At 40.4% G+C, this 17,177-nt stretch overlaps 1 long non-coding RNA gene across 2 annotated transcripts in view; it reads right to left on the bottom strand.

Moving 5' to 3' along the window:
* Positions 1–9,562: 9,562 nt before the first annotated feature.
* The window catches only part of LOC142410496 (uncharacterized), a 69,005-nt gene continuing 61,390 nt past the window's right edge, over positions 9,563–17,177 (bottom strand). For both annotated transcript variants that reach the window (XR_012775933.1, XR_012775934.1), the window contains 2 exons: positions 13,425–17,083; positions 9,563–9,882 (listed from right to left, as the gene is read on the bottom strand). This is a non-coding gene — a long non-coding RNA (uncharacterized LOC142410496). The remainder of the gene's footprint in view (positions 9,883–13,424; positions 17,084–17,177) is intronic.

Raw genomic sequence — 17,177 nt, 5'->3', positions numbered from 1 at the left:
TAAAACACTTACGTATTTTCATGCTCGTTTTCACTGTCAGAAAATGATGAAACCATAAATAATATTTTAGATCTACACTAATCTCAGTAAATATATTTACTGTATTTTTTGAAGTTACTAGAAAGTCTTTATTTGATTTTATCTAATTATCACATAAATGCAGGAACATTAAGTGGGCTGATGTCAGCAATCAGGACTGCTTGTTACACAACATCAGTAACAGGGGCTCAGGTATGAAACAACTGTAATTATAGGTATTTAGCCAAAATGTATGTCAGTTCTAACTGATTAGCTGTGTAAGTCTTTATAAGTAATTGAAATACTTTATAAATAAAAATCACAAACTTGGCAACCAACAATATAGACATAATATAGAATTTTGATTGATTGTACAATGATACTTAATTCTCTGTCTTTTTCTTCACTTCTGCTGATTGTTGCAAGCTTGTTCCTTCTTAGAATTTCCTTATTGAATATTTTTGTCTTCCTCTTTTTGTGTCTTTAGTTTGTTTGGTTTGGGATTAACATAACGTCTAAGGGAAGATAAGTCTACATAACGTTCAGCATACATCTATCTTGCACGCCCATTAAAACTTGATTCTAACACGGCAGGCATAAAAATAGTGTCTCAAAAATATTTCATCCTGGTTTCCTCAAGCTCTACAGTACAACTAGCCTGTAATTTTCAATGGACTCATCAGCATGTGCATCATTCTGTCAAATGTTGTCCTAAGGCATTTATCCATTCAACACTGTGTTGCGGCTATTGCCAACTGATGTAGCTAGGTTGTCATGGTGCAAACCAACCTTTACCGATATTTAAGTAATTGTTCTCTTTCTTAGGAATAAAGGTTAACTGTTGCTTTTAAACCAGGGATCCAAAAGTACAGACAAGCTGCAATGAGATATATGCCATATCAGAGTAATATAGGTATACTGATGTAATATCAAATACTTACTGTCCATCGAGACCAGCCACAGCTCATCAGCTATGTGATTGCATTAACTGATCTATAGAAAAATGTTTTTCTCTGGAGGCATATGAAAAATATGTTTTGATTAATGCCAGTTACATCACATTTTATAACCACACCGAATCATTGCACGTCACATAGGCCTCCCAACAAGGGTCTTGCAGCAGGTCCCTGCAAGTACCCATTTTGTACCATACATAAAAACTCAAACTCAAAGCCCAGATTGCTGCACATTTGGTTTCTCCTGCATGTGCAGCAGAGCAGGTTTACACTGCTGCTGGCTGCTGAAACACCCAACTACTGTACTTGCAACAGTCTATCTAACACTACACTGACAAGAATGAGCTAAAACAGCTGCAGTCTGTGGCCGCAGTGAATATCCCTGATTTCTAATTAATATCTAATTAAGCAGATATGAAAACCATCATCACACACTGCTCCCTGGCATCGTCACCTAATACCATTTGGCCACAGAGAAAGGACACTCAGCCAGTCAGTCTTGTAGGTTTGGTTCCTTGTATTTGTTCAAAACATTTAATTTAGGGTTAAGACAGGTAGGGCTATGCACAGGTGCTGAAAGGTTTGCTGTCAGACACCACTGGCACAGCCAAAGTTGAACCACAGGCCATTCATGTGAAAGTATTAAGGTGCCTGACCTGAAGGGAGCTGTCACAAATTTAAACATGGCAAAAAAGCATGACTCACTGCTATGTGCAGTTCCGAAAAGCCCTTAGTAGAGGAAAACATGTGACTTTGCACTTGCTAAAGCAGGGCCACTCTAGAGTTTACAGCTGCTATCAGCCCTCAAAGCTCTTCCTCTTCACAAACAACAGCTCTTTATGCATGAAGACTGTCTCGAGAGCAAGACAGAGGAGCTCTGATGGAACCATATTCCATTGAAATGTGCTGTTTTATCAGTTCACTTCAGAGGAAAAATTCTGCTTTATCATTTACAGGACGTCTTTTGAGCACATGAAGCGCATGTTACAGGAGCTGGGATCGCAGGGGGATAGTGCTCCCCAGACTATACGCTCGTCCAACAGCTCCCTGCCCCCAGCAGTCCCCTCCCTCCACATCATTTAGCTTTAGTTTCCTGCTGTTACTCGTCCTTCTCCCTCATACCATGATCCTAGCACTACTTGTGTTGCCAGGACAGTGCTAAAGACCTGATGCCAGTGCTGTGAGGAAAAAGAGAAGGGAAGAGAATATGTGAATTGAGAAAAGCCAACAGAAGAGGCATCAGATGTGCTGTAACTCTGTGCTGTCTTCCTTTACAGCAGTCTTTGTTGTTCCTCTTGAGGGCATGTATTTCCACAGGACACAGCCTGAGGTACCCATGCACCATGTTTTCAGGAAGCCACAGTGAAAATCTTCTCTCCATCAGTTGTGTTGAAACTGGACTTCACCCCTCCATCGCTGGCTGCGAAGGAGCCAGGAACAGGCTATTGTGACCATGGGCTGAAGAGCAGGCAGGAGACATGCTGCACGCACCAGTCAAAACCACACTCGCTGGTGCATAAAGGGAGTTTAATCCTGTTACACCTAAGTTTTCTCTCTCCCCTACTTTTAAATGTCATCAAATATGAAGAGACTTGCACGTTAGAAATAATGCTGGTAAACCTTAGAAATGGTCTGGTTAGGAAATCATGTAGCTACAGTAACAACGTGCCTTTCTCACAGGCCAAAGGCAGGCCCACTGCACGGCTGGCCCTGAGATGCCCTCCTGGCACCTCCAGGTGCACGAGGAGTGGTTCGGGGTGAAGGAAGGGGAGCTCGTACAGCAGCCCACGTCCTCCCAGCAGCGCAGACGAAAAGCAAGGGTGTCCTGGGGGCTTGCTTAGAACCGCCTTTAGTCTCCTCCAGCGCTCCCTCACAGCCGTGGACAGGGGTACAAGGCCCCACAAAGGGCCCGCCCTGACTGTAAAGAGCATCACCATTAAGTAGGTGATAAGGAAATGTTGGGAGGGGACTCTCTCCCTGGCAGGACGCAGAAAGTTTGGGGCTCCTGTAGCTTAATCAGCTCAAAGATGGACCCTGTGGTTGGCACCCCTGCATCTTGCCCTCATCTTGCCCAAGGCTGGGCGATGGTGCCCCAAAGGCAGTCTCCCTTGCCTGAGGTAGTAAAATGGCCGCTGTGTGGTGCTGCCCCGCCCGAGGCAGGGCAGCGGAACCCGGGGGGGCCTTGACCTGCCTGTGGCAAGGCAACGGCACCCGTGCGGGGCAGTAAAATGGTGGCCGTGAGGCGTTGCCCTGCCTCAGGTAGCAGAATGGCGCCTGTCGGGCACCCGGCCGGCGGCGGGCCGCGCCGGAGACAGTAACGGGGTCCCCGCGGAGGAGCACGCCGCGGGGCAGGGCGGGGAGGCCCGGCGGCGGCGCGGGAGTGCGGCAGTACCGCGACGGGCACCGCACAGGGCTTCTTGGCTCCCCGCGCTCCGCTTCTGTGCTTTCCGTTTCCTCCCAGTTAAAAAAAAAAAAAAGTGTGTATATATATATATATATATATATATTTTTTTTTTTTTTTTTCCGGCGAGTGCGGCCAGTGAATGTCAGGCTACCCCGGCGGATCGGCGTTTTAGCCGGCGCGGTGGGGCCGGGCGGGCGCGGCCAGGAAGGGCTCCCCGAGCGGCGTCGCGCTGCCCCGAGCGGCGCGGGGGTGCCCGAGCGGGCGGCGGCCCCGTTCCGCGCAGGGGCGGCGGGCGCGGTGCGCCTGGCGGGCGGCGGCGGGGAGCGGGCCAGCCACGGCTTCCTCGAGGCACTCGAAAGATACTTTAAAGGCGGTGAAGAGACACTTCGCGGGGCTGATCCATTAATGTCGCTTTATTAGCAGCTTGACACGAGAAATCAAAAATTTTCGGGGCGATAAGTTTATGTTTGTTTGTTTTCCGCTCACAATGAACCCAAAGAAATTGCCGCTCTCGGGATTGCCAGGCGGGGGGGTGGGAGCGGGAGGCGCGGGAACGCGCCGAGCCGCCGGCGCTAATGGAGGGTTCTGTTTGTTTCCATGATTACAGCTATAAATAATAATAGTTTAAAAAAAAATCCCGACAACTTCGGGTGTTTTCATTCTCCGTGTCCCGGGGGTTTCCCCGGCGGCGCGCTGCTCCCGGCAGCGCTCCCCGTGCGCGCCGCCGCCCCGGCCGGCTCCGCCGTCGCGTTTTCAGTTCGGAGGATCTGGCGCCCAGAGCCCGGCGCTGCCTCCTCTGCCTCCCGCTCGCACCCGGGGCCGGGGCTCCGCGCCCCCGCGGCCGGCGCACCTGGCGCTGCTCCCGCGGGCGGCCGCCGCTGCCCTCCTCCTCCTCCTCCTCCTCCTCCTCCTCCTCTTCCTCCTCCTCCTCCTCCCCCTCCCCAAACATCCCGCTCTCCGGAGTTGCAGCTCCGTCCCTTTTTAAGCCGTGCCCTACTTTGTATTGGCTGGTGAACAAGCCTGAAAATGGATATTACAGCTTTTTATGATATAATATCTCTCTAATTGGTGCTTCATAGGGCCGTGCCTGAATTCTTTTCAATTAAGCCCTAAACTACAGTAACTGTTTCTCTCGGTACATGCTGGAAAAGCCATTCACGAGAGAGGCGACTGGTACTGCACAATTCCAAAGTACCTTTAATGTGTCAAAAATGTTTTGTGAAGAAAGCAACACTGTAAATGCAATCACCTACATTGGTGTCCCCATTGTTAAGCGGGAGCCAAAGTATTGCTAATTGTCCTGCGTTTTAGCTGGGTTTTTAGAGCATTATGTAGTAAGTACACCGAAGGGTCAATTTGTGAAGTGAAATACTTAGCATGCAAAGCGTAATACAAGATGCTGTGTAATACTTGACCTCTCAGCATAATAAATGTAGCAGTGAAACGCTGTGCATTCAGGATTCGCTGAATAGAGCCTCCGCAGAGGAACAAAACCAGAAAATGTTCTCTTCATTCCTTTTTTTTTTTTCACTAAGCGAAAATTATTCTTTATAATGGCCATTGCAGCAATTAGCCAGCATTTGGGGAGAATAAATGTGCAGAAATAGCAATTTCTTATTTTAAATGAGATTTTTGTATGGAGCCTGCAAATTACTTGGAGGTATATGAATAATTGTTGCCTTAGTTTTATGCTACAGAATAGGGTGTGGGTGGGTATAAAGATTTCCTATTTGCAGTTAAATGTTTAGACATTTTATTATTTTAATTTCACTCTCAGTCTGTCTCGATTGACCCTGCTTTCCCCACTGATCATTTCATGTATGCCAGGAAGCAAGTACTCAGATGATGGAAGCTTTCCAATTAGAGCTTTATGGTTTGTGTGTGTGTTGGGGGGGGGGGTCGTTCCTTTTTTTTTCCTTTTTTTTTTTCTACTTTTTTTTATGAATGTGACATGTAAGTGCAATCAGGTTTTACTCTGGAAGCTACTACGGTGTTTTGAATTTGGCCTGCTAAATCAAAACATTGTAAGAATGTAGCATATTTGATGGGCACTTCTCATTATCCTCTAGAATGGTAAACCTAATTGGTGCTTTATTTACACATTTTAAAGGTTTTGTGCTCTGAAAAGAGAGATGCAAAATTCTTTCTCTTGGGCTTCCAAATTCCTGCATTGAGTTTTAAGTGGATTGAAATTTTTGTGCTTCACTTGCTAAAGTGGGAGAAGTTTTGTGAATATGAAATTAAAACACTTTCAGAGAAAGCATGGGAAGCTCTGACAGCTAGAACCTATTAGGAACAGTTTGTTTCGGAAAAATTAATAAGCTTCATCACCCATTTCACTAGAGCAGTGCTGGAAGTTATACCCTGAATAATGGAACTTCCAGTAGAACTCTCTAAACATTTGACGAAGCAAAAAGCTTGGATAGTTAATTTAGAATATATAACTTCCTCTTACTTGATCTAAAACTTTCCTCCGCTGTGTGAGTTCCCTCCCTGCACTCTTATTCCCTCCTAGCCACCTATTCTTCCTTCTCTAAATTGCACGTTAGCAGGATTACCTCTGAAAGTGTGACTTCTTGGGTAGTGGAATGACGTAGTCTGAAGACAACCACTGGTGTCTTACCCAGGCCATAACACTGAATGGCCTCAGAACTGAATGGCCTCAGAAAATAAGGATTCTTTCACAGAACTTGTTCCTGTTCTTATAATACAGGCAAATATTTTCCACAATTTTTATGCTTTAGTAGTGTTTGGGGCTTTTTTTTTTTTGGCAATAGTTTCTTTTTGATTATATGCAATAATAGAGTACAATTAATAATGCAATCCTGGTATCTTGTTTAGGCCTGATCCTGCAGTCACTGTGTGTTTCAAAACTCCTTCCACTTCATTAAGGTGTCTTGTCTGCAGGGATTTTTGGTTGCAATCCTGAGCTAAATGCAGTCAGTTTGTATTTCATATATCTTTAGAAATAATTACTATAAAATAAACTTTGTTGGTGACCATAAGAAATACAGTTACATCATATCCTGTATTAAGGAGTCATAGTCTTTTTAGTAACCTTTCTTTTGTTATCCTCTAATACCTCTTTTTTAATGATCTTTTTGATAGAAGATTAACAACTAGCCCACAAAATGAGTAGAACAAGTGTAGAAATTACCATTGAACAAAACTGTAGTTTTAGATCCTCAGCAGCATCTAGAATGAGTATTTTATAAATCAAAAGTATTGCTATTAATGCTCTACACAGAAATTTTTCTCTGAACTTACTCAATGATATTAGAAACAGATTCCATGAGTTTATGTGCTGGTAGAAGCATAGGCTCCACATCAGTGATGGTAATAGTGTATTATACTGCAGTGTCATGTTTACCATGTATTTTTGGCAGCCTGGTGTGGTCTCTGCCTACCACAGTATTTTCTGTGAAAGTTCAGATCATCTTTGTATTTTTGAAAGAAACTGATCTACCACAGGAGCATGCCTTCTAACTCAAACTTTCTACTTATTTGAGTACCAATGTGTCCTCATTTGAGTTGGAGAGTGGTCACTGTTCAGTCTCCTCTAAGTTTGCAGTTCTCACATTGCATGAACAGCTAGAAAAAAATCTTTGGCCAGGTTCTCTGCTGAGCTATATTCTCTGAAGCCAGTTACTTTGCAGCAGCAAACTGTTTGTCTCCCAGAGATTAATATTACCGGAAAACAAAAATTCTAGCTGTCCCAATGGAATCCATGGGACTAGCTTCTAGCTTTCAACCATTCCAGGAAATCAAGTGAGTTAATTGCTATGTGAGCTATATGCCATTCAATTTTTTGAGGTATACATAATTAGATTCACAGTATAAAGAAAGCTTGTCTTAGCAGGAGAAGATAGAGAAGACAGCAGCTCAGTAAATTATTCAAAATGCCCCGGCATGCTTAAAACTTCTACAATTCAAAATATAAATTCAAAAGATCAAACAATAATTATCACACACATCACATAAACTCATGTAGCGTATCTTCTGCATTTTACTTTTGTCTTTGCCAGCTGCTGGGGAGTGTGATGATGAGTGGTTATACTAGAGCACTCATGGGTAGTCTGTTACATTTAAATAAAAAGGTCGACTCATTTTTCATTATCCAGTCGTGACTAGTGCCTTCATAATAATAGTTGTAAGAAAAAAACCTGTCTTTTGTGATAGCTCCACACAAAACGTTCCCAGGTAACATGTTTTCAAAATATATTGTAAAAGCTCCAGTATGACAAGGAAGTTTGTAATGGACTTTTGTTTCTGTCAGCTTTGGGAAAGCACAATCAGTGGAGCAACAGAGGACACGCCACTTCTGCATCATCTTAGCTCTGTTGTGCCTGTTAGTCTTTAATGCGGTATATAAGGAAAAGTAGTCAAGGATTGCTAAAAGCACATATTTTCAAATCAGTGTGTTATCTAGGAAAACTAAGGGCTTAGCTAAAGCAAGCCTTGACAGCCATCAGTAGTATTGTTCAGTCAAAAAGCTTAAGTGAAGGAAACGCAGTTTCTTCTACCTCAGTTTGTTCTGCCTTAGCCGCCTTTATGAAAATATTACTTATACATTTCTGTGCCTCAATGGTTAATTCTCTTATTTAAATAGTTAAATAACCCAAAATAATCTAAACAATAGTCAGCCAAAGTCCTTAAACTTGGTAGATGCTTCCAGATATGGTGTCACTAATAATTTCTTGATCCAAAAGCAACCAAAAATAAAATTCTGTATCTTTGCTGCTTCATAGGTACCACTGATAAGCTTCAGAGATACAGGAACCTTAGAAGTGATGCAGGGGCAACCAATAGCCTGACATGATATTTAGCAATGTGCATACAACCAAAAGTCAGGCACCTAATTCACTGTATAGACCTGATTTTCAAAGTAAACACACATTTCTCACTACTTGAGAAAACTAATTTATTGCTATGTATATATTCAGGAGTCTCCTTTTAGGCAACTAGTCATCTATTTGTATATGCTTGCCCATTTCTAGAAAGAGGGAAGTAAGTCCTCTGTTGAGGTCAATTTATTTGCTGGGAAAAAAACCTTCTTCAGCTATGATAAGACACATCTATCTATCTTGTAAATTAAATTAAGTTTCTTTCCAAACATGTGCAAGGATGAATGTGGTCAAGCATTGCCTGATAATATGATATGTATGTTTACAAAATGATTTAGCAAAGAGAAATAGTTTTCCTCATCTTCCATCTAGTAATTTTTTTACATGTAGAAAAATTATTTGATGCGGTGTGCTCTATTCATTAGTGGCTCCTGCTTCTTGCAAAACAGAGAGTTATGGCTGGTAGGCAAGATGGGGTTCTTTGGTTCATTAACTTACTGCTAGATGTTAATGAGGACTTTTAAATTTAGGGAGAGAAAAAGGCAGCTTCGCAATTGCTGTCCATAACTGCCTCCCTTCAGTGTTCTTGCAGATTCACCCTCACGGGTAACTTCCCCACAAGTAGACTTTATGCACATGGTCCATTAAGAGACTGAATCAAGTATTCCATTCACAAAAATAACCCATACGCTGTGACCTCCTAACTCTTTCACTTAAGCAGACCCATAGTGTAAAGAAGTGTAACTGATGGTGTACTAAACAGATTCGATTCAAGTTTGTCAGGAAAAAAAAATGTCTAAACAGGTGTTGGAAAATAGCATAACAGAGCATTAACCCGGCATTCAGAGGTAACCAAAGGACTTGTATCTTACAAGACAGAATGGAGGGTTGGGAATATATCAGGATGAAACAAGTTAAGGAGGATCCACCTGGCTTGTCTTGTGTCTTCTACTGATTGTCTTCCTTCCTGCAATTTCTTCTTATCTTTTTTTTAACTGTTGAACTGTTGTTGTGATTCATTTTGCACAAATTACGGAACACTCAATCAATACAAGTCATTCCACCTCTTAATCTTACTTTCTGATGTATTAATACTGTATGTGATATTTTCTTCAACATTTCTGTTGCCTCCAAACATAGTCCGGAGAGTTCTATGAGAAATATAATTGCTTATACCTGAGGTCAAATTTTACTCCAATTTTATGGTGTCAGCTCTGTATGAAAACAGCAGGAAATGTACCTGTATGACTGAGAACGGAATTAGCTCCAAGGCTGGATATGTCTGGCCAAAGAACAAAAATCCTCCAGATGTCAATGTATATGAGAAAAAAAGAGGCAATGTAGACATATATATAAAGAAGCAATCGCATTAGTTTTAAACTAAGATAGCCAGTAAAATGAAAAATGTAGCAACAACTATAGAGCAGTATAGGGGGCAGTTGCAATAAATCAGATGGGAAAAAAGTCAAAGACACTCAAAGATGGTGGTATAAAATGGCACAAGGTAAACAGAACACAACTGGAGATTGGGGTAGTTTTATTTGCCATGTCGCAATAAGCATAATAAGATGTGTGAAATTTGTCACTTTCAATCTTTTCTTTTCATGGAGCATCATAAAGATGTTTATCCAGGCTTTTTCTGTGAATTTGCTGATGAATCCTAAAATTACAAATGAATGGGATCTGGGTTTTGAATGAGATCTGGCTTCAGGCTGAGATCAAGTGAAACCACTGATTTACTATTAATTCAGTATAAACACATAAATAAGGACAGGTTCATCCACTAGAATCTGTGTATTTATGAATCTTGGCAAACTATCCAGGACTATTGAGTTTTTCATCAAATCTGAGCAAGTTTCCTTTGGCTGCAGTATTAACTCTGAGTATTTCATACAACTCCAAAATACTGTTTTGTTTCTCCATATATATATGTATATATATATGGATAGATAGATTTATGTATGCATATGTGCATTTATACAAAACTTCTCAAATATATTTCTTCATCTACTGATAATAGTTGAATCTCTGAAGAGGGCTATATGTTACATAGTGTTCATTATATATAAATAGAAAAAAAATCAAAAAAGATAACCGTTGTATATGTAACATTACCTTTCAGTATATTAATTCATATCATGGAATTCATCAATAGATTTGAAGAAAAACTGAAGTCTGGGATTTTGGTTATGTAATTTTTTCAACATTTAAAACTAACAAATATAATAACCTGTCAGACTGAAGTGGAGCTTTGACCTATTGCAATAGGAGTCAAAGCTGTGTTTTACTTTTACAGCTACTAAAAAGCTTGAACTTTAAGGTAAGTGTTTTTACTGTGAAACAGTAAGCATTGCATGGGTTAATTAGCTGTAGACTTCATTTTCCTCACATATTTCATTTGGAAAGCAAAAATTAAGGATCAAGAATTAATTAGCTATGTACAAACTATGAAAAATTGTTGAGGCAAGTGCTGTCTTGGTAATTCATGACTATATTTAGACATTGTAATGATTAGATTTTAAAAGAAACAAGCTCATTAGAACATTTTTCGAAAGTCACACAGAGGTCAGGGATGACAGCGACCTTATGTAAAATGGAGACTAAATATCTGCTATTCTGCACATTGTATGGAACTGGTACAGTAAGGCTAAAGCCTTTTCCTGTTCAATGAGTTGGAATTAAACATGCTAATTTGAGATCTCCTTCAAGTATTTTATTTAACTACTTTGGCCTTTAATTCCTTTATATTGCATCATTTAATGTAATGTTATTTATATATACGAAGCACGTTATACTTATTAACCAATGTGCAAAAATCTAAAGTACAGATTTTATGTAATGGGCTAATTACAGGACTTTAAAGCCACCTACTGAGTTTTGCTAAGCTTAACAACAGGTTCACTGAACTGGATAAATTTATTCAAACTTGTGGAAATGAACCCCATTCTATGTGCAACCGTACTGGGAAAACACACAAATTATACCTCAATACCAGTTTAATGGGTCAAACAGTGAACCTGAATACCAAACTTATCTACATCTTGCAACAGCAGAGAAGCCATAGGCCCTGGGTGGGAAGAGGAAGTGCCCATTCACAGTTTCTTCCTCACGTCTGTGAATAACTCAGACTCAGTATATGGGATGAACCACATTTTCAGTGTATGTAGAGTTGGCTTAATTTTTCTTATGGTGGCCTTTGAAGCCATGGTTTTAAAATGCAATACATGTATCGTATGCAATTGTAGAAGAAATGTAGAAGCTATCATCCCTTACTATATCTTCCTATTACACCTACTATGTGCATGTTTTATTTATTTATTTATTTGGATATGCTTTTAAAACCAAGTTTACTTCAATCAGTCATTTCACATGCATCCATTAAGTCTGAATTTCATCTAACTCGTGTGTTTGTCAATTGGGTCAAATTTAATCAAAGTTCAGCAACTGGATCTTTGTCAAAATGGAATGCAATCAGAGTCATGCCAAAAAATCTCTTATTACTATACTTCTAAGGTAGTGTTAAATTTTTGGCTTCATTATCTGAAGAGTCTAGAAGAGGCTTAGGTTTCCTATTTATTGTTAAAAGTTTCACAGAGGTTCACAAGGCTTCTTTGGCTTCTTTCCTTGGATATCCAAAGTCACTTCATTGTTTTCCATCAAGTTAGTCTAGATTTATGGCAGTGGAATACAGCAAAATATGTCCCCTAGTAACCCTTTTTTTTTTAACTTTGAACAGTATTCAAATAAAAGCAAAATGAAAAGGTCAGCTTTCTTATTCCAGCCATAACCTATCCTTCAAAAATGACAAAGCAGTTTGCTATTTTAAACACCACTGTAGTCTAAGGTTCATATGTGATTTTTTCATTTGCATTGTTCTTCAAAAGTGTCGTGCAGATTATCTAATAAAAATCTTTTCTCAGAAATTGAGTATTCTGTTGCTGAGATTTTATGTATCTATATTCTGTTTTGGATAACTATGCATAATCTATTCAGTAGCTGACATTTGGGTCTTGATAGATACATTCAAGCATGTACTTTCAGGAATAATAATGCCAGTGCACTGCGTTCTACAATGTGTGCAATGAAAATGTGCCTCATAAAGCCCATAATTGTTGCTTAAGTTACAAAGATGATTTTTTTTCCCAGTAAATGAGGAACAAGCCACATAATCTTGCTAACACTATATGCCCAGGAAAGAAGAGTTTAAATAAGAAATGCATAAATTTAGCAGACTGCTGTAACAAATGAAATGGTGTAGCATTGAAAACATTTGAGGCAATTAATCAATGCTGTGTTTGCACATATCATTAAATATATTATACTAAGTTTAGATTTGATTTCTATGCTTCTTTTATAAAGAGTTAAAAGAAAATACATTTGAATTCATGCTGATACTGAAAACATGCTCCTAGCTCCTAGTTTCTTGGATTTCGAATCATTTCCATTAACAAACAGCTATTTGCCCTCTAATAAAATATGTCATTATGCTTTATTCACATCACACAAAAGAATCACTGAAAAATCGCCCCAATGATGGCCAATAATTACACATTTTGCTCCTGCACGAGCAATGAAGAAATCTGTTCATTGGAGAAAGCAGGTGCTGGGGCATCATGCTAATAGTCAATGTGTGCCACAGTAATTAGCCATTGCAATTGCTAAAATTAACAATTAGCTAACATGCAATTCTCTTTTTGCAGGCTGCAGTTTACTTTGTATAATCCTTGTATGTTCTTAGTAATTATTCTGACAGCTTATTATTTTTATTTTTTCTGGTTTGAACACAGCTTTAACATTTGAATCAGTCTACCCAAATGTTCAACAGGCAGTATGAAACAACTGCTTCACTAGGCAATTTCTAAGGAACAAATTTGTTTTTATTCTCAACTTTGTATTGTTCAAGAAATACATGATTCTTTTGTAGAGTAAGAACTTCTCATCTTATTTGAGAGCTTGGGACCACCACAGTGAAGGTATTAAGGCTTTTTTACACTGGTGGAACATAGGATCATCCCAACTTTTGGGAAAAATTACTATGAATTATTCTTTGCAGTTGGGTTCCCAATCATTGGTTCATGGCCACTGGTTGTCTGTGGAGCTCTTGGTGGCAATCTGTGGAAACTTGGCAGGTCACAAAGTTCTAATTCTCTTTGTTACTACTGTCAGCTAAATAATGCAAAAAGAATCATGGAATATACTAACCTCTCACCGCTTTTCACGTGAACACATGGTGGTGTTATCCCTGGAGTTGTTTGATTTACAAAGGCCTCCACAATCCTACTAGGAATCCTTCAGAATCATTACTAGTGTATGGTCCATATTGTAGAAATGGGAAAATAAAAACCCCAACCCAAACCCCAGAAAAGAGTAAGGACTATCATGCACAAATTAGTATTATGCCCTCATCTTGAATATTGTACATTGGTCTTGCAAGACACCTCAAAAGAGAGTAACAGTAGACATAGAAAATAAATTCAACAAGGATGAGCAATGGTGTGGAATAGCATTCAAATTGGGAAAAACTAAACAGACTGATCAGCATGGAAAAGATGACTGACTGGGATATAGTAGGGGCTTATACGTTTATAGGTGGTGTGCAGAAAGTGAGTGAAGAAAACTAATTGCATCTTCTTAAAAAATAGTTGAGGGGCACTCAACAAAATCACTCAGTTGAAAAGGCTCAAAAGCAATTACTTTTTCTCATGGCGCATAATTAAGCTGTGGAACTCATTGCCACAGGATGGCATGGGGCAAATGGCTAAATGGGCTGAAAGAAGAAATGGCTGGATTCATAGCAGGTAGGTCCTCAACAGTACCCATCATCTACTTAGGCGGCCTCAGGGTCAAAAGAATCTGAAGCTGGCAGGATATGCAACTGTATAGCAGTGAAAGCTCCGTCCGCACATACACGGCTTTTCCTTGAAAATCTTACACCCTGTTCTAAGCCATTGTTACAGAGAGGCTCCCAGAGCTAGATGAAACTTTGGTTTGACCTGCTCTACTCATCTTTTGTTTTGTTTAGCAATACACACTGTATAAAAATCTCAGTAATGTGCTACAACAAAGACGCCAAAGAGTTGGATTTTTTCCTTACGTATTCAGGTCAAAATTCAGCTGACACATAAATCAGTGCAACTCAGTTGAAGTCAATGAAGATTGAACTATTTACGTAGACAGATCATACCCTGCATGTTTTGCTTTGGGTTTTTTTTTTGTATTAGTAGATAGGTAGAGATAACTGGACCCACTGAAAACACTGGTAGCTTGCTAACCAGAAGGGCCATATTCTTCTCCAGCACAGGCTTACACCTGTGTAACTCCAGTGACTCCAGTGGAATTCTTCTCAATTTTATAGGTGTAAGTGAGACGATAATAAGGCTTGGGGAATTTATGTAATCTTCTGTAATCAGCATGGCATCTGTAGCTGGCACCAAACCAAGAGCAGTTTTTTAAACAGTTCTTTAAAGCTCCTCCATGTTTTAAAAATATTTTAAAATGTGATTTGCTCCTCTGCATACTAACCAGACAAGCCATGTTAGACAGAAGTAAGCTGTCTCAGCAATTGTAGTTTTTGACCTTATTTTTAAATAAAAAAGCTCATCACAGATGGAGTCAGAAAGAAACAACAAAAACATTCTCGAGGATCAGTGTGATTTTCCCAAAGAAGACAGAGTGAGGCATGAGAGTAACACTAAACTATGGAGTCCAAGCCTTTAGTAAGGCAATAATGATAGAAGGATCAGCTACCAGAGTAAGGATCGCAGTCAGGCATGTTTTGGCTGTACCCAGCACACTAGGCTCAGTAGTTCTGTGGCTTCTATGCAATACTACAACTGGTGACGGAGAACAACTAATGAAAACGAGAATGGAAGATCCATTCAATTTTCTGAGGAGCTATCTGATATTTAAGGTAATATTCTTGATGACCATAACGTCTGTGGACTTCAATGAAAATATTTTCATATACATCAGCTGAGAAACTAAAGCCTATAGCCGTGGAAAGAATAAGCCACCCATGAGTGGTTTAAGTATGTACACCAAAGGGGGCAATCAAGATTTCTGTCTTAAAGCCACAGGCACCCAATGCCTATAGAGACTTACATTTTAGATGGAAAAAAAATCCGTGCATGTCTAGATTGCTGTTTATATCATGCTAAGAAGAATCTTTCTGTTGTCAATGAGAAACAGTAGTGGTAAGCTGAACTTCGCAGTAGCCCACGAGGTAGATATATCCTGCCTGCATCCTCTGTGAGGCAGAGTCCAGTACACAGGAGTGTGATTTTAGCTCTGCTAGTCAAGGCTGATGCAAAGTTCACAAACTTATGTCTCAGCTTAACCCACAAAAGAAGATGGATGGACTTATATTAACATACTGAATGACGACATGTTGGGTGGCTGAGGCATTGATACACGCTTATTTTTGTTACTTCTGATATTGTAGTAGGAGACAGAAAGTAAGCTGTGTGCCATAAGTGCTGTTTTTCTCCCTGGTACAATTTTACCCAGTCTGGTTCACCAGGAGATGTGTTGTCAGAGACAAAAAGCTTTGAATAGGTGCTGGCCTTTGAATTTAGTTTCCATAAGTAAATGTCCACTGTTCATACATTTTTACAGGTGCTTCTAAAGATTAGGGAACTTAACTAACTAGAAAAGAAGAGACTCTTAGTTCTTCACTGAATTGTACCTCTTGGATAAACTACAGAAACACCCTCAGGAGGAGGGAACTCAGGACTTCTTAAACCTGTGCAATTATCCTAAGTACTAGGCTCAGCTGTCATTCATCTCACATTCCTTCTCTCTGTTCCAGCAAATTTTCAATTCTTTTCTAACAAGTGGAACACTTTCCACAAGGGCATTGGCATTACTTCTTTTGTCGGGCCTGGAATCTTCCCGGGGTGCATGGAAACCCCATTTCAGGGTGAAATCTGGGCACGTGCAGCTGTCTTTTGTACACTGGTAAAACATAGGATCATCCCAACTTTTGGGAAAAATTACTATAAACTGTTCTTTGCAGTTGGGTTCCCAATCATTGGTTCATGGCCACTGGTTGTCTGTGGAGCTCTTGGTGGCAATCTGTGGAAACCTGGCAGGTCACAAAGTTCTAATTCTCTTTGTTAATACTGTCAGATAAATAATGCAAAAAGAATCATGGAGTATACTAACCTCTCACCGCTTTTCACGTGAACACATGGTGGTGTTATCCCTGGAGTTGTCAGAAGGCTACTCAAACCCCAAGGACCGGCACTGCAGCTGAACCAGAGAACCAGCCCGTGCCGGTATCAGTCGCCCCCACACACAAGAAGAAATCTTGGAAGCGAAAGTCAGCTCGTTTAGTAAGGGATGAAGAAGCTTCTCCTAAGAGGGAGCAGGAGGAAGAAGCATACTGCCCTGGCAGTGAGGAGGCAGACTACTCTAAAACAGGGCCATCACGAGATGGCCTTCATATGGTCAGAAGGGAGGTGTGGTCTTTGGCAGCCAGATTCTTTACCGGATGCTAAGAGGCCAGAATCCTGGACCACCCCACAGCATATGCAACTTTGTACACCTAGGCATAAAACTTGACTACTTGAACCCAAGAGAAGAAGATTTAGAAGAAGATGTAGGAAACAGAATTTCCCCTGTAAGTCTCCTCACTAAGCAGAAAAAAAGATGTAACTGGAACACACCAACTACGTAATAACCTTACTGACAACAGCATGCTGGCTCTTGAATTCGTCAGTGAAGTATCTGTTAGTTGTGATGCATCCCATGGCCTTCATTCCACAGTTGTAGGGCTCTACAACTAAAGGTGAAAAGCAGATCATTGCTTCAATGTCATGTTCCACATAATTGTGTTGAGAATTAAATGCCATATCTCAATCCTGGTGGGAACAAAGAAGGAGAGAAGAAATGAAAAGCTTAAGCTTGCATAACGATAATACACATACATCGCACATAGAAGATTTCCCTGGATTG

This window comes from Mycteria americana, chromosome 5 (assembly GCF_035582795.1).
Source record: "Mycteria americana isolate JAX WOST 10 ecotype Jacksonville Zoo and Gardens chromosome 5, USCA_MyAme_1.0, whole genome shotgun sequence".
Classification (NCBI taxonomy): domain Eukaryota; kingdom Metazoa; phylum Chordata; class Aves; order Ciconiiformes; family Ciconiidae; genus Mycteria; species Mycteria americana.
The sequence above is the reverse complement of the archived record's forward strand: the minus strand, read 5'-3'. Positions and strand labels throughout refer to the sequence as shown.